The 19,182-nt window shown below is 36.9% G+C and overlaps 1 pseudogene across 1 annotated transcript in view; it reads right to left on the bottom strand.

Annotated features, from left to right (window-relative positions):
- Positions 1-7,522, bottom strand: part of LOC149558780 (U3 snoRNP-associated protein-like EMB2271) — a 40,271-nt pseudogene extending 32,749 nt beyond the window's left edge. Inside the window, exon 1 of the transcript XR_016365074.1 lies at positions 7,065-7,522. The product of XR_016365074.1 is annotated as a U3 snoRNP-associated protein-like EMB2271 (transcript). The remainder of the gene's footprint in view (positions 1-7,064) is intronic.
- Between the last annotated feature and the right edge of the window lie 11,660 nt (positions 7,523-19,182).

Here is a 19,182-nt window from a genome sequence, read left to right as displayed (position 1 = left end):
CTTTAGCAAAAAAAAAATATTACCAATAGGCTGGATAGCTATTCAAAATTCATGATATAAACATCAAAAAAAGAAACTAAAACAGCTATAAACATTCATGCGCATAGACTTGTTCCTTGAATGAAGTATGCACACATGTAACAGAATCAAATGACTAGGCAGTTCAGTTGAATACAATGCCTTTTCTGGAAGTAGAGAAAAGATAAATGCACCAGCAAGCTATCATAACATCTACGAAAAAATTATCTTTAAATTGTATTTTGTTAATATTTCATTGACAATCAAGTAAACAAGCAAGTATTTTTAGATTAACAATCTTCTGTTAATATTTCAGATTATCATAACTACTAATTTTAAGTGTTTGAACCATTCTCTGGTGAATGAAACTCAAAAACTTTAAAATAAAAGCCCTGGTCTAAATAAACACAAAGAATCACCTCAAGAAAAAAAGTTCTTATAATAAAAAATTTAAACACAAGAGGTTTGAATCTCCAGGCCATCAAGTTGCTCTTATTTGTCGCATCAACAATAATACACAACTAAACCAATATACAGTTGAGAACTCCAGACACCAATAAAAATAACTAAAAGATCATTGTAATTTGACGGCATACAGTCAACTGTGACTTATTTCTGGTGCAAAAGCTTAAGCTGTATATCCATGGCATCATTTAGAGTTGGATCCACACCCAAAAGAAAAACGTGCAGAACTTGTCCCAAAAAGATAATTTCTGCAATGTCCCTAAATTTAAGTTCCACTAAGGCCATAGCTAAAATAAAAAATGTATAGTACTGCAAAAATGCGAAGTACTATAACAAAAATTTAGGTACTATAAAATCATAACTTCAACTTGCAATGTATAAACTTACTGATAACCAAAGTAGAGTATCTCATGGTTTAGAGCCCCATAAAAGCATAAATCGTTTGGGGAGTAAATCCACAAACCAGAGGAGTGGGATTTTTAAATCCGCAAACCAGAGGAGTGGAATTTTGGAAAAAATCGACAAAAATCAGATATAGACAAAAAAATGTGAAAAACTCAAGAAAAGCAGTCAAGAACTGCGCTTCTTTTTTAATTAAAGGACATTTCCATAAAATGGATGAAAAGGGACATACATAATGATTCAAAGCACTTGCACAACCTCCTGATATATTTTAAACTTGGAGTACTCAAAGTTTTAACCGTGATATTGTTTGTTTAGAATTCAATCAAGCTATGATTTGAACAACAAAATATGATGTGGCCTTTCTTATTTTTCAAAATCAGAATGAAGCTACGAAAATCTTCATATTCATTTAAGTAGAATTCATTTGTGATATTGCTATCAAGATTCGTCTGTGTAGTTTTTGAGTCAAACTCATTGACCCAAGTTTCATGAGTAGTAGTTTACAATATTCCATCTCACATAAGAATGAATGGAACACTATGCACTCATTACATCCAAGTGGTGCTCACAAACGTGAACCACTAGGACTTCCCAAAAGGTCACCCATCCCAGTACTACTCCAAGCATAAGTGCAATTAACCATGATTGTACCTTAAGAATCATTCTTTAGAAAGCCTCTTAAACTCATCAATTGATAAGTGGGAGATGTTTTCCACAGAAAATCTAATCGTTATATTTACTATCAGGATTCATCTATGTAGTTTTTTAGTCAAACTCATTGACCTAAGTTTCATTAGTGGTTCGCAAGAACCCATCTCTTATGAGATTGAATGGAACAATTAGCATTCATTGCATCTAAGTGATAAAGAGTGAAGCACCAAGACTTCCCAAGTCGTCACCCATCCTAATAGCGGTCTAGCTCAAGTGTGTTTAACAACGAAGTTTCCTCCAAAGTTAATCCCACTTGGCTTGCAACCCCATTTACATAACCTTCAATATGTGTTGTGCCTTATGAACCATTTATTGGAAAGCCCCTTATACAAATCAAATAATAAGTAGGCCATATTTTCCACAAGTAGTCAAACTATGATATCTCTATCAAAATTCATCAGTGTAATTTTTGAGTCAAACTCATTGATCCAAGTTTCTTGAGTAATGGTTCTCAAGAATCCATCTCTCATGAGAATGAATGGAACACTTAACACTCATTGAATCTAGGTGATGAGAAGAGGTGAAGCATCGGGACTTTCCAAAACATCACCCATCCTAGTACTATTCCAACTCAAAGTGCACTTAACCACAAAGTTGCCTCCAAGGTTAGGCCCACTTTGTTTGCAACCCCATTCACAAAACCTTCAGCAAGTGTTCTGCCCTATGAAACATTCATTATAAAGCCCCTTAAGCTCATCAAATGATAAGTTGGAGATATTTTCCATAAGTTAAATTTTGATATTGCTAATAATTTTTGAGTTAAACTCGTTGACCCATGTTTTGTGAGTAGTGGTTCACAAGAGCCCATCCCTCATGAAAATGAATGGAGCACTAACCACTCGTTGCATCTAGGTGAAGCTCGTAGAGGTGAAGCATTAGGACTTCTCGAGAGGTCATTCATCCTAGTATTATAGCTTAGACATGCTTAACCATGGAGTTTCGTCCAAGGTTAAGGCTACTTTGCTTGAAACCCTGTTTGCAAAACCTTTAACAAGTATTGTGCCTTATGAAGCATTCATTAGGAAGCCCCTTAATCTCATCAATTGATAAGAAGGAAAATTCATTATTTAGAACTCTCTCAAGTTCCTTTCATTATATACACTCAACAAACAATTGTATACAAAGTTGGCATGACATACACATATGTGAAGTGATACATACACGTGTATATAACAAAACAATTCTATATATGTTGAACATAAAGACTGAGCTGCGTGAATTATAAATTTAATTTAAGTTATAAATATTGAGCAATTTCATAAATCATAAGAACTTATATGTCATAATTGACAAGCCTAAAGTGATTTATATAATTATCGACGGGTTCTTTGTTTTCTCTAAAATAGATAGTGAAAAAAAATGTTACCCTGCTCTTTTAGATATATTGCAACAAATAAGGAAGCTTTGTTATGATCTTCTTTTGCTTCATATTGCAACAATTTAAATATTTGAAATTCACATAAACAAAATCAATGTTAGAAAAGAAATATTATCAATCAAGTTATACAATATATTCAATGCAGAGAGGAAAAATTTCTTTGTAATTGCCTATCTCTCATGCCACTTCCCGAATCTACAATACTTCGCGACTACGCAAAACTTTCAACCCCACTTTCCCAATTGCATCTTGAACGCCACGCATCAATTTCGTAGAGAAACACGTCATATTTTTGCAAGTTTTTCCCATCACAATTGCTATTAGAGTTTTCGCTAGTTTCCCGTAATTATTTTGCTTATCAAATTGTCACTTTTTGCCAATTAATCATCTAATAAATTGCAAAAAAAGTTGAAAGTCGTTGACCAAAAATCCTTGATTTTTGGGAGAATGAATCACTGCACATGCCAACTAATGATTAATCACACATAATCGTGATTTTTTGTCATTTTTTGCTTCTATGCTATTAATATTTATTAATAGACAATAACAATTAATATTTTGAAACTACTTTATAATATTAATTATAAACTATAAGAGTTTGTTGCTTCTTGTAAACGGGCAATCTATAATAGTCATAGTTACACCGCCTTCGGGGACGGGGGGACGGCAGAATTGGGGGGCAAGTTCCTAGGACAGGCTTACAGAGGGGCCTCAATTTGGGGACAATGGGGAGACGGTGGCAGGGGACGGGGCGTTGTATATACTATACATACGATACTTAAAATGCTAGTTATGAAAAGATGTATTGCAATAGAAGATATAAAGATGTAAAAGTGTCAATACTTGAACATTGCATTGAGTTGGAACATCAAACATTGAACATAAATAGTCAAATCAGCACATAGTAAACATTGGACATCCCCCCATCCTCAGTGAAGGTGGCAGAAATTAACGGTGTCGCTTGGGATAGGGGGACAAAGTCCCCAAGTACCTGGTGCATCCCCTTCTTCGAGATGTGGGGCAAAAGGGGAGGGACGTGTCTCCATGTTACTATGATAATAGTGCATAATAATTATAGTTTCATAGCCCAAGTCCCCGGTGCATCCCCGTCTCTTCATAGCCTTTGCTCATTATAAATTAGAGGTTGCTGGCATTTGGAACACAAATACCAATCTGGCAGCGCTTAGTACATTTGCAGCGATCCTTCGCGAAAACCAACAAATAATGCTCCTCAACCAAAAGCCAACTACTCTACAATTATTGGTGTTGTCTATTATGATAATGGTCAAGATAAAGATGTAATCAACACATGCACCATCTTCATCTCCCCCTTAAAATCCACTATTATTAGATGCATTTTCCTTTTACAAGTCACTTCAATGACTTTGATTGATCAACAACTAAAGGTTTCCATTATTCCATCCATGATATGGATACCTCTACCTCATCCCACAAATTACTTATGGGCTTCAATGGATCCCTTACGAGGTTCGTCTTTTGCAATTAGTTGTCACATACCTCAAAACCTAGGCACTTGTACCCTTTTCAATCTTCATTAATTTATCTGAGCATTTTTTGCCAACATGGTGAGAAGAAAATGTTGAAAGTCAATCCCTTTGCATAGATACATCTATGAATGTGATAATTGGCAATCTCTTGAAACTCTTGTAAAATATCATTTCCAGCTATTTGATTTGGTCTCGTGTAAGAACCATGGATTGTTCTTTAAGTGTGGCCAAAAGTGGGCAATTCCTCTACCAAAAGTTCAAGATCAGATGGAGCAAGGGGGCTCATTTCTTGAGGCCCTCTCCACAACCCAAAACACATGTTACATCACCAAATGTAAAGAACTAGCCTATAGAGATTACTATAACAGTGTGTCGTGGTCCCCAAGAAATTGAAGATGAGGATATTCCTTCCAAATGTCCATTTAGCTCTTCTAGAACCCATATGACTACCATTTCCCCACGTATATAAATCACCAAAAAGTGTTATACAGCACAGCTGAGATATTCCCCACATGCTAAAAGCTCACCGCTAGTATTAACGAGAGCCTCAACATGTTTTGGATGTGAAACATTAACATCTACAGCATGGCCAAGTCTACCTCCACAAGCAATGCTCCTATACATCAAGCACTACAGCTGACTTCTATCACAGACTTCTGTAACTATTTATCTACCCCCTTTTACCTCATTTCACAGTTCTTGTATGATTTCTGCATGTTTTCCTCTATAGAATCATATGCGACTATATTTGAGGATTGTTTTAGGTTTGAAAGTTGCCTTTTAATGAATACAGTTTTGATTTGAACTATGAAAACTCTTCATGCCTATGACTATATAATTGCATGCTTGTATGTATTACTCATCTTGACAGATTCAAAGGAACAAAAAGTTTCCATATTTCTGAAGGAATTTAGACAACTACTACAACCAACCATATGATACAACTTTACGTTTGCAATATATCATGCCCATGCTAGAGATCATGTTCTTAATAAATAAACCTAGGATATACAATAAAATATAATGGCAATTCATTATAATAGGCCACCGCCAACCATATCTACAAGAATTAAACAGAAGAAATTTATTTTAAAAGGGAAAGTAGAGTTATAAGAAATTATAAAGCAATTTAATTTTTAATAGGGTTGACTGGAATATTTTTTATCATTAAATAGCGGCTAGGGGCAGCGCCCTTGTAGTAATATCTAAAAAATCACATCATTGGGCAAGAGACTGTATTCAAAATGTCCTGATTATTACTTCTATCTGTAATTCATCTACCCCTCAACCGAACATCTTCTATAAATCCTACTAAACAACAACCCATCCAGGCATTTCCTTGGCAGCACAAACCTTGACTAGGCATCCAGGGCCACACTTAGAATGAATGGCCAAATCCTCTTTCACAAGTAGCTCCACACTAGAGGAGGCAACACTGATATCTTTGACCTGAACACTCTCCTCATCCCTAGCAAGACCTTCCAAAACGAATTACTTCTGCAACCAACCAGGCCACACTCCTTTAGTAGGTCCATCAATTTCTTCAGAAAAGTATTGCATCTTGCCACCATCCACCGCTACACAATTCTAGAACCATCCACCCAGCAAAGGGGATATCTCTTCACTTCCTTCCCTCATTGACATATCACATAGTAGACTTTTAGCAAAGCGATCATCTTCTTTTCATCAATGTTCTCCTGCATATGGTCTAATTCATCAAGGAAATTTTCTTGAAAAGCTTCGTACACAATGCAACCATATCCTTCGCTTCACCAACATTGTTCAAGACTGCAACAAACATTGTCGTAATATCCATATTCACACAACAACAATGCTCAGATGAGAGAAAATCCCCGCCCAAAAGCCTATGTACTGCACAGACAACCAGCCCATGGCTGTAGATCAGAAGCTTTTCTGCCATTTCTCTAATTAAAAAGCAGTGCCCCATTATGGAAAGGTGTGAGTCCCCCAACTCTGGAAGCTACAAGGGTGAGCAAAATGCATTTGTAGATGGGAGCATTCAAGACATTTTTGGAATGGAAATCGAATAAGCAGATCAGCAATTTGGATTATATATGAGGACCTATTAAGGAGTGAAAGACAAGTCAATATTAAGGAAGAGAACTGCAATCAGCAATGACACAGCAGAAAACTCAGATGAGTTTTCTTTTCAGAATTATTGAGTTGAATGATAATTAAATTTCATCATTTTTTAATATTTAAGATACAATACAGTTTTCAACCTAAATAGGAACTATTGTTCTAGGGCAAAAATAGGAAATGTCCCTAAAGAGAAAACTACACAATATTGCCCATGTAAACTGACACTAGTTCTGTTGCTCCTTGCAATGTCTATCTTGCTTCTTTAAAACGCTGTCGTGCTCAATTTCTACCTTTAGGACTGTCTCTTAACCAAAAAAAAAATCAAGTGATTTCATGAACTCCATTGCTCGATGTTCTTATCAAGAAAAAGTTTTCTCGCACGTGATACCTTCAAAATCATCCTCCCAATTATTACCTTAGCCAAAAAGAGAATTTTATCAATTCGATAAATAAATTTAAATGAAGAAGGGAAATACCTCGAAGCAAGAAGACGCTGCACACGGCCGCTCTCTTCGAGCTGCTCCTGCTGAAGAATCTCGGCAACAAGCGAATCCCGTTTACCCCTCCGCCCTTCTTCATCTTCATCTTCTTCGTTTTCCTCATCCTGATCTTTTGTTATTTCCCTAATTTTGTCCAGATAAGATTTGGCCAACTTAAGTCGCTTATCATCAGCAGTCTCTGTATCTTCCAAGGCGACGTCTTCATCTTCTTCCTCCCCATTTCTATCAACAAAATCGTCGTCGTCTTCTTCGCTGCTGTGAATCTCCTCCCCTTTCCCTCTTTGTCGTTTAAAGGTTTTATCGTTGAAAAATGGGTCATTTCCAATTGCAGGAGTTTTTCTTTTTCTGTTACTTCCTCCTCCTCGTCCTCCTCTTCCTCCTCCTCTGGATACATTGCTCTTATGGCGCTGCTGGTTTTTCTTCATATTAAACATTGTCGGAAATCTTGATCCTTTCAGCTCTAACAATGGCGGCACCTTCCTTCAGAAACTCTGTGACTGCCACTGCATTTTTTCATCGGCTTAAACCTCTGAAAATAAATTTTAGGTTTTGGGGGACTGAATCTTCCCTATGCGACCGAAAAGAATTAAATTGGATGGAAGGAATTTTTTTTTTTAAAAATTATTTAACATATACTTTTACAAATCTACATAACTATATAAATTTTACAAATTTACATAACTATATAAATATTGGTAGACATATTACAATACTTTTCAGATTAATTTGAAGTTGTTTTCATTTAATTTTTGATAACTAGTTTTAAAAATAGTTACACATATAAATAAGAAATCTATTGGTTGTAAGTTGAGTATGATCTTCAAGTAGGCCTTCCTTGTGTGTAGAAGGTCATTTTCTATTAATAGCATTTATTTCCTTATCCAACTTTTTTTTCTATAGGGTCTTTATTTCCCAATGGCCAACCATAATCAAAGTGTTCAATGTCTCCAAAAATCGTTGGTGGTCGAACATGCGTCTTTCAAGGAAGCATTACAAGAAACCCTCTCAATCCTAGATGGAGCACGCTTCTACAAGTAGTGATCAACCACATCCACCTCTACCAAGGACTTCAATGGGTGTAAGGAACTACCTACCAACGCTTAAACCTAACCAACAAATGGTCATGGCTATTGATGTAGAAAAATCTAAATTAAAGAGCTCTATTGTATTTCTAGCAACCCAGGAACTAACTAATCTGCCTTCTCAAACTTTTTAAAATGAGTGGCTTCATAAAGTGTGGGGAAAAATATTAGTTTTTCACTTTTCATGCTTTCGTATGTTACAGCAAGGATTGTTTTGGGGTTTTCAATAAACAATAATAGCGAAAAGAAAAGTATTAAGACAGTTTTGGAGGATAGGTGCCTATAACTTTTGGGTCATCTCATGGTCTCCATAACCTATACAAGAGGAGATTTTTGCCCTATCCTGCCCTTGGTGGCTCTCTAATGAAAACATTCCTCCATTTTTGTTCAATATTATACCTCGTGCTCTTTAACTCATTATAAATGTTATAAGGGTTGATAAAAACTAATTATCTTCTCCTCCATACTAATGCAAGGGTCCTTATATCTCTCAACCCTAGTCTAGACATCGCCAAGGGGGGGGGAAATGATTTGGATGATCAATTGGTTTCTTGTTTTGTTACATTCCTTGGAGGAATCAATGTGTGCTTCTTGTGTAGGACAAGACGTATGTGAAGCTCTTGTCCACTAATCAAAAGAAACTTATTGCTAACCCTAAATCATTAGAGACTTGCAATGGTAATTCTTACCTTAATAATCTTGCCAAGAATACTCCAAATACATAGCCCTTTAAATTTGCTTCTCATACCCCCTCTAAGACATCTTCCATCAAACTTTATGGTCATTTCTAAAAAACTTGACCACCTCAAAGTTGCTTTCTCAGAAAAGGTGAACCTGTCACTTTGTACACCAGCTAGACTCTCCCTAGGGGTCAAAACCTACTTAAGGCCAACTCTTGAAAAATTGGTTTGAAGCCCTATGATCCTCATCCTAAACACGGGACTAAGAATGCTCAAAAACTTTCTATTGAAAAAATCACAAGGGTCCTTGATCCTATGTTTATTAGTAACAGATCCTCCAAAGGTGAAGGTTCCTCACCCCACAATCCTACCTCCATGGACTAGGCATCTTTGGAAAAACATGTCATTTCACCCTTAGTCCTAGATAAGAATGGTAGCAAGGTTGGAAGTGTCCACAAGGTGACTAAGAACGAATCTAGGATTTTGGGTAGGGTTAAGAATTTAAACAACGATACTAATATTGTAGTTTCTTGTGATGGCTTGGAAGCCCTTAAAAATATGCATGCTAAAGAGAAAAAGCTCTCTAATTTCTCCCTTGTGATCATCTTGAATCTTCCTCCCCCACCTCCCCTTTGCAAGCATTTCATTTTTGCATTTCCCCTTTATGTCTCTTCTAACCCTGGTACCATTAAGATTCAAGAGGTAGAGCCAAGTAATGCTCCTTAAGAGATGTTTCATGCACTAAAATTAGGTAAAGAAGATATTAATGAGATCATTATTGTTCTCGTCAATGCCACTCAAGATGAACCTAGCATTTTTATTTTTAATGCTCTAAAAAAGAAGGGGAGGGAAAGGATCAAAAGGTTAAGAAACACTTTGGAAACCCCTATTCAATACTTGGACCCCTAAGAGGTTGTGATTAAGAAGAAGAGAGGGGGATTGAAGGACTCCTTTAATAACAATAAAGGGAATAAATACCAAGGAAACAACTCCCAAGCTTCTATAAGAGCTTTTATAACACTCATGGATATTGATTTTTAAGGTTGCCTATGGACTTGAAATGTATGTCATGGAATGTCATGGCCCTTGATTCCCCTAATAGGAAATATATTATTAAACGATTTCTTATGATGAATAGAGGAAAAGATGTTATCCTTCTCCAAGAAATTAAAGTTGTTGATTTTTATCAAGATGTATCCCTAAAATGCATCTCAAAAGATCTCAAATACTTCACCACATCTCGCCATAAAGGAAAAGTGGGGTTGTCATTTTAGTTGGCCCTAAGTGGAGCAAACATATTACCAATTGGGAATGTCCTCCTTGTCATGGATTAATCTAAATAATTTGGATCATTTTTAGATATAGTCATGAAAAGATTGGCACCTATAATGTATATGCAGAAAATGACCACATAGAAAGAACTGAGTTGTGGAAATGGATGTTCCAACTAAGAAACAATTCATGGATTTTTGGAAATGACATTAATATGATTGAACCCCCTTAAAATGAGGTTAAATGGTGTCATTTTGACTAGAATGGTGCAGACAGATACTTTTGGTATAAAAAGATCAATAAACACAAGCTCTTTGGCAGTTTGGATAGCAATAAGACTAACAACAAAGCTATATTGTATACTGAGTCCAATCTTTAACTAGGGGATAAAACAATCTTTTGCAAATTTGATAGATTCTATGTTGATAAAGATAAATTCAAAAGGTTAGAAGTGAATGGCACTAGATCCTATTATTTTAAACTTCTTGGGTCCATTACACAAGGTTGTGACAGAGGACCATCGTGGGTGTAAGACCAATCTTGCATCACCCAAAAATATTTCCTTTCTATTTATTGAATAAGGGTTGTCTTACTGCAGAGTTGTTGTTTCTAGAGATTTTCTACTTAGTAAATTAGTCATACAAGCTCGAAATGTCCTAATTTCAGAGGTGGATGTTCATCTTGGATATATCAGCCTATCAATTAAGGCTTAGTGCCATATGATAAGTATTTGTGGATTTATTAGGTATTTTTGGTGTGTAATTTTGGTATAAAAACTTCAAGCTCACCGTTGAAGCCCTTGGAGACACTAGATGAGCTTTGAAATGGGGTCAATTTGACCTTCTGTGTGTAAAGCCTTGCAAATCTTAAGCCAAGGATTATGAAAAGTGGTTATAATAGCCAATTAGAGCAACTGTTCAAAAATTATGGCCTTCTGAAGTAGGGTTAACCAAAATTTCCAAAATAAGTGTCAAAAGTGTATCGGGCCTATTCTATATGGAATTTTAAAGTTAATTAGTCTCAAGGGTAGGGGTTTGATGTCTAGAAACTTATAATTTTTGCTTATGGATTTGATTGTGTTTGTTTTGTTTAGCATCAACGTTTCGGATCACACTCCGTGACCCATCATCAGGATGAGAGAATGCAAGAATATACGATTACATTCTTGCATTCTCTCATCCTGATGATGGGTCACGGAGTGTGATCCGAAACGTTGATGCTAAACAAAACAAACACAATCAAATCTAGAACTATTCCATTCTTGCATTCTCTCATCCTGATGATGGATCACAGAGTGTGATATGAAATGTTGATGCTAAAAAAAGCCAACACAACCAAATCTAGAAGCAAAAATTATATGTTTAATGGATTGTGGAAATCTAATAAGATTGGTCTAGAAACTTCTCGGTTGGTGTAAATATGTCTATTTAAAGAATGTTTGTACATTGTCTAGGACAACTCTGGGTGATAGTTCATAGCTCTATGTTGCAAATTACTGAAAGGAAAGTGCCCATGTGGGTTTGCATATTGTATTTCAAAATTTTGTAATTATGCATTTGCGGTGACAATAAGAAGCATGTTGGTCATTTTTGCCTTCCCGCCAGAATCACCACATTTGAATTCAACGTAGTAACGTTCACAAGTTTTAAATATTCAAATATTCAAAAGGGCGCAAAATACTTTAGGCTAACCTTATGATATTTCTTCCTTGCGCATTTTAATATTTCTACGGGCCCGCAAGTCCCCATCGTCAAATCTAAGGAAGATCAACGATTGGCGCTATCTCGCTATGGGAAGTTGCATGTTGTTTTTCCATAGGAACATAGCGCCTTTTGGCCATGTGTCGGGTGGGTCCTCCCTTTCCTTGTTGTTTCTCCAGTGCTGAGTTTTGATAGATCCACGGTGGGCGCTATAGCACTATCAAAAAATTTGTGTTCCTCGTCATTAGCGACATAGCGCCCGGACGAAAAATGATACTACAGCGACATCAAAAGCAAGGTGAGTCCCAAGCATGCCCCGTTGGATATCAGTGATGAAATTTAGCGCACACGGTGGGACCTCTGGCAACGTGGAAGGATGACTGTGCTTGGAACAAGGCTTTGATTCATCGCGAGCTGGGCAGTTTGTTGATGTCAATAGTTACCTGGACCCACGCCCCTTTTGAATGCATGAAGATTTCCTCACCCTTAGATCAGTTTGGATCAATGGTGGGTGCTATCTCGCTATGGAAAACTGCGAGGAAATTATCCATAGCGATATAGCGCCTCGACAATGCGTGGCACAGACGACATCATGGGCATGCCTTTCTCCAAAGTAATATTATGGCTCATCCTTGATGGCAATTGTCAGGTGGGTCATAGTACAGTGGTGATATTTCATTGGTCCACTCAGCCAACTCGGTGTGCAGTCGTGCATTTTTGTTGATCACCATAGATCTAGGGAAAATCAGCAGTGGACGCTATCTCGCTATGGAAAACTATGAGGATATTACCCATAGCACCATTGTGCCACATGGATTGGTAGGGCCAGGTTACGCCAAGATGAAGATAACAGGTGGTTGCCAAGTGGTTCGTGGGCCTAGGTTTTCAAGTTTCTTTTAAGGAGATAGCGCAATAATATGGCGAGTCTTCATGATCGTCAGATCAGTCTAAATCCACAGTGGGCGCTATCTCACTATGGAAAATTGCTTGGAGGATATGCATAGCGACATAGCACCTCAGTGACATGTGTCCTAGTGGGTTTGGTGGAGGCAATAACGGTTAGATGCGTTGGCAGTTAATGTGACCATCGTAGTTGGAGTTTGAGGAATTGGCGCAATTAGTAAAGAAAGATTAGTGAACGTCGGGAAGACCTTGTGGGGTGGCAAAGTGAAAAGAGATTGTTGGTCCATGTGGCTCATTTCAGTGCCAAGGTTATGTTGACCTGCTGACCACGCTGGTTCGTGAACTAGGAACAGGGGATACCGAAGTTTTTTGCATAATCTGATCTTATGATCGATTCCAACCACCCTGGAGTAAATATGAAACAAAGAGGAACACTCTACCCCCCAATCCAACTTATCTACCTGGTCAAAGCACAATTATGGTGTCATTTCTATCTTTTTGAGGCCCTATTTTAGTTAAAAATCAGATTTCATGGTACCAAAAAGCTATATTCAGATCGGATTTTCTTCTGGATCCCCAAGATTGTTCTATGTAGGACTTTAATGTAGTGGTTGGGGAGTAACTTCAGTTGGAGGACATCTCAGCTATGCCCGAGCTATAAAGGCAACTTCTAAAAAATTTGAAGGGGTCAACCTTTCTCTGTTTTCTCTGTTATTGCTCTGCAGATTCTTAGTGTAAATTCCCCTGTGCCTCTGAACTGCATGATTTTCTGCCTTATATCTTTCAGCCATTGTTATGAAAGTGCAAGAACTCTTTGCCTCTTACTGATGTTTTGTAGAGATCTATGATCTGCATAACTGTATCTCCTTGGCCCATGAATGATAATATAAGTGAATCTCTCTTTCCTTGTGAAATTCATCTTGGTCTTTTGATCTGTATGTGATTATTATATTAAAGCAAGTCTGAATGTGTATGTCCTTAGTTTCATTATGGTTCAATAGTGCATATATCGGCAGAGATTGGTCTGAACACTCTATTTTGGTGCATCACCTCTTTAGATTAGATTAGGTAGAATCACTTTCATGTTCTCCTTCTCCCTTTTCCTCTCCAAGAGTAGTTAGGTGCACCCTGATAGTAAGAGGAAGCCGACCTTCTCCAGAGACTCAACCTCATAGTTCAAGTCCCATAGCTTGGAGGTTGTTTTCATGTTTCACTAGGTTGTCCTCATGCATAGGCTTTGGACAAGGGTTCAAACCTCAGTGACAACAAAGCCCATGTTTTTTTCTCACGAATTGTTGTTTTTTTTGTTTCTATTATATGTTTATGGTATTAAGAGGAGCACCCTTCATAAAGTGGTATCAGAGCAGGAGTTCCTAAGTGTGTAAATAGATCACTGACTGTGAGGCGATTGCACCAAGACCATGGTTTGGGCTGAGCATGTAGATAGATCGCCAATTGTGAGGCAATTTGCACTAGGATTTCTGTGAAAGTGCAAAAATGCCTCCATGAAGAGAGTGTGGTGGAAGAGTCACATGTGTTACACCTAAGGGTTTTAGAATCCTTTAGAGACAAATGCAAGCATTGACAAAACATATGCATCGAGGCATAAATCTTATTGTAAGAGATAAAATCAATGATGAAGGCAAAGAAGAAGAGCGAGTTATGAACCCTCAGGAAGAAAGATTTTCTAAAGCCATCTCCAATATTAGTAAAAGACCTAAGTTTGAGGTTCTTGCATTTTTTAGAAACCTTAACCCAGATGAGTTGATCAATTAGATCAATGAATTGGAGGAATAATTTGAGTATGAAGATATTGAGGATCCTAATAGGGTCAAGTTTTTGAAGGTGAAATTGAAGGGACATGCAAAGATCTGGTGGCAGGATATTCAGTTGGAGAGAAATAGAAAAGGAGAGGAAAAAATCACCAAATGGTAGTTAAATTGAAGTGAAAATTCATTCCCATGGCTTATGAGCTTGATCTGCTAAAGAAAATGCAAGGGTTGAAGCAAGCAGAAAGATTTGTTCAAGACTATACTAAAGAGTTCTATTGAGCCATCCAAAAGTTGACAAGGAGAATTTTTTTGTTATCTTAATGGGTTAATCCCAAGCATTCAGGAGGAGTTGAGTCTAGTTTGAATAAATAATATTCAAGAGGCATACTACTTTTCCCTAAGAGTTTAGGAAAAGATAAACAAAAATTTTGATAACAAGAATAGTAGAAGAGGTTGCAATGGAAGATTTGGTAGATGGTCTTATGGAGGCCGAAATGATGATCAAAAGAACAAGGACGAGGCGAGTAGTAGTAGTCAGAACTAGAGGGGAAATAATTACAATCACTTCCATGACTAGAACAACAAAGATCAGAGAGGAAGAGGAAGAGGGCAAGGAGCTGGAAGAGGAGGTTTTCGTGGCAAATGTTTTCACATGGAGAAGAAGGGCATAGAACATTTGAATGTTCCCAGTGCCAAGGAAGAATAGATAGAACAACTAAGGGCTAGGCCAGAGTTGCGCATGTTGATGAAGATGCCAAATCATTGCATTATGAAGATGTTGAAAGAGGAGAAGTCCTAGTTAATCAAAGAGTCTTATTGAGTGGTGAGAATTAACCTAAATCAAAGGAGAAATTTGTTTTGCACAAGGTGCAAATGTGAAGATAAGTGTTGTGATGTGACCATTGATGGTGGAAGTACTGACAATCTAGTATTAGACAAGATGATGATCATGAAGTTAAATCTCAAGAGGCATAAAAATTTGTGTCTGTATCATATTGCCTAGGTGCAGGATGACCACAAGGTCATGGTCAATGAGCAGTGCTTAGTGAAGTTCAAGATTGGAAGCTACCAGGATAAGTTGTTGTGTGATATCATACATATGGACATATATCATATGTTGTTGGACATGTCATGGCAGTTTGACAGACATGTTGTACATGATGGGCAAGCAAATACCTACACTCTAACAAAGGATGGAGTGAACCATAGGTCATAGTTGTTGAAGGAGAAAGAAGAAAAGGTAGGTAGTGCTACTAGAACATGTTTTGTTGATAGAATGGATTTTCTCAAAGTCATAAAGCATAAGCAGATGTATTTTGTTGTAATCCCGAAAGATGGTAAAGAAGAAGTAGAGGAGATACCTGCAGAAGTTGAAAATTTATTGGGAGAGTTTCCTAATATTGAGTCAGATAATGTACCTAGTGGATTAACCCTAGTGAGGAAAATCAGTCACCGAATGGATTTGATTCTAGGAGCTAGGTTGTCAAACAAGGCAACACACAAAATGACAACAACAAAAAGTGAAAAATTAAATAGACAAGTTCATGAGTTGTAGAAGAAGGGATTGAGTCTAAGAGAGTCTAAGTCCATGTGTTGTACTAGTAATATTAGCACCAAAGAAGAATGGATAATGGAGGATGTGCACAGATTCACATGCTATTAACAAGATCACAATAAAGTATAGATTTTCATTTCCAAGAATGGATGATATTATGGACTGTTTGAGTGGAGCTATGTATTTCACAAACATGGATCTAAAGAGTGGGTAGCATCAGAGAAGGAGATGAGTGGAAGATTGCCTTCAAGACAAGGGAAGGATTGTATGAGTGGTTAGTCATGCCTTTTGGGCTAACCAATGTATTGAGTACTTTCATGAGGCTCATGAAAGAGGTATTGAAGGAGTTTGTCATTATTTGTCTAGATGATATTTTGATCTTTAGCAAGACATTAGAAGAGCATTTGACACATATTCATGAGGTGTTTGATAAGTTGAGGGAAGAAAATATGCTAATAACTATACAGAAGTGTAGTTTTGTGAAGGAGGAGTTGGTGTACTTGGGATTTGTCATATCAACAAAAGGTTTAAAAATGGACCATGAGAAAGTGAAGGCAATCCTTGAATGACCTACTTCGAGGAGTGCAAGTGAGGTAAGATCTTTTCATGGACTGGCTAGTTTTTACAAAAAACTTATTAGAGGTTTTAATAGCATTTGTGAGCCTTTTTCTGAAATAATGAGACAAAATAGGAAAGACTTTAAGTGGATTGTAGGAGCATATAAAATTTGTAATATGTTGAAATAGAAAGTTACAAAGCATCCTATTTTAGCGCTTCCAGATTTTAACAAGGTGTTTCAAGTAGATTGTGATGCTAATGGTACTGCAATATGAGTTGTTTTGAGCCAATAAGGTAGACATGTTTCTTATTTCAATGAGAAGTTGAATGGCGTCAAAAGAAAATATTATGTTTATGATCAGAAATTTAATGTTATAGTTCAGGCATTGAAGAACTAGAGACACCGTCTTCTTCCTAAGGAGTTTGTTTTGTATCCTAATTATCAATCTTTGCAATATTTGAATAGTCGAGGGAAATTGAACCAAAGGCATTTGAAGTGGGTTGAGTGTTTGGAGAGTTATACATTTGTTTTGAATTACTATAGTGGGACGTCTAACAAATTTAAAGATGCTCAAAGTAGAAGACAATGTTTGCTGATAGAGAAGCAGATTGAGGTGGTTGGGCTCAAGGAACTCAAGACTTTATATCCAACATATCTAGAAGTTCTACAAGAGAGAATCTCACCAAGGAGAAGCATAGTGGAGGATTAAATGGACATTTTGGGAGAGATAAGACCATTGCTTTGGTTGCTAAGAATTATTACTAGCCATACTTGCAGCAAGATGTGATGAAGTTTGTAAAGAATTGCAGATTATGTTAGATGGCAAAAGGCATGAAGAAAATACTGAGTTGTATCAGCTGTTACCTGTACCAAAGAAGTCCCGAGAGGATGTGAGCATGGATTTTGTTCTTAGTTTACCAAGGACCCAGCAAGGGCATGATTCAATATTTGTGGTGGTTGAAAGATTTTCAAAGATGACACATTTCATTCCCTACAAGAAGACTAGTGATGTTGTTCGTGTAGCAGAGTTATTTTTCAAAGAAGTGGTAATACTACATGGTTTTCCAAAGAGTAAAGTTTTAGATTGAGATACCAAGTTTGTTAGGTATTTCTAGCAAAAATTGTGAAAGAAATTGAAGATAGATTTGAAGTTCAGTTCATCACATCATCCACAAGATGATGCACAAACAAAAGTTGTGAATTGGAGTTTGGGTAGTTTGTTGAGATGCTTCGTTGGAGATAAACCAAAGGGTTGGGATCTAATTTTATCAAAGGTAGAATTTGCATGCATTAATTTTATCAACATGAGTACTTGTAAATCACCATTCCAAATTGTATATGGGAATAGTCCTAGAAATGCTTATGAATTGCAACAATTGAATAAAGGTTAAATAAGCACTGCTGAAGCAAAAGAATTTGTTGAACATTTGAAGAATATCCATGAGTAGGTGAGGAAGCACATTATCAAGATGAGTACACATTGTAAAGCTAAGGTAGATATGAAAAGGAGGTATAAGGAATTTCATATTGGAGATGAAGTCATTGTTCATTTGAGAAAGAAGCATTTTTTAGTAGGTACATATAATAAACTGAAAATGAAGAAGTTTGGACTATGCAAGATAGTAAAGTGACATGATTCTAGAAATGCCTATGAAGCAGAGTTTCCTGTTGAATTGAATATTCCACCAGTATTTAACATTTTAGATTTGATAGAGTATTATGAAGGAGGTGATGGAGATGAAGTTGCAGAAGCGCAGTGGAGTATTCCAGCAACTAGTTCAACTAGAAAAGAGATGGAAGAGATATTAGACAACTGTATTGGCAAGAGTACAAGGAACAAAACTTATGAAGAGTACATGGTCAAGTGGAAAGGTATGCTAGTAGAAGATTCATCATGACTAGCAAGGGAGGAGGTTAGTCGTCTTGGCTTTTCTCTGAACACCTGAGACGTGAAGGGGTCACTTCTCAAATTACCGCAGGTGTCTAATGCATGAGCATCCTAGGTGTAAGAGTAATCTTGCATCACCCAAAAATTTTCCTTTTTGTTTCTTGAATAATGGTTGTCTTAGCATAGAGTTATTGTTTCTTGAGGCTTGCTACATAGTAAGTAAGTCATACGAGCTCAAAATGTCCTAATTTTAGAGGTGGATGTTTATCTTGGATATATTAGCCTACCAGTTGAGGCTGAGTGCCATATTATGAGTATTCATGGATTTATAACATAAGCTTTGGTGTACAATTTAGTATAAAAACTTCAGGCTCACCGTTAAACAGATTGCTGACTATGAGGCAATTGCACTAGGACCATCGTTTAGGCTAAGTGTGTAGACATATCGCCAATTGTGAGGTAGTTTACACTAGGGTTTCCATAGGAGTATAAAAATACCTCAATGAAAAGAGTGTGGTGGAAGAGTCGCATGTGTTACACTTGAGGGTTTTAAAGCCCTTTAGAGACAAATTCTATCATGTGCCCTTTTCAAATAATTAAAAATAATAATCTCTGCTAAGGCAGGCAGGCTCAAAAAGGTGAAGTTTCAGCAAAAGGGGCTAATCTTTGGAAACAAATGGACT

This window comes from Cupressus sempervirens, chromosome 5 (genome assembly GCF_028749045.1).
Source record: "Cupressus sempervirens isolate cs-2001-9-10 chromosome 5, ASM2874904v1, whole genome shotgun sequence".
Taxonomy (NCBI): Eukaryota; Viridiplantae; Streptophyta; class Pinopsida; order Cupressales; family Cupressaceae; genus Cupressus; species Cupressus sempervirens.
The sequence above is the reverse complement of the archived record's forward strand: the minus strand, read 5'-3'. Positions and strand labels throughout refer to the sequence as shown.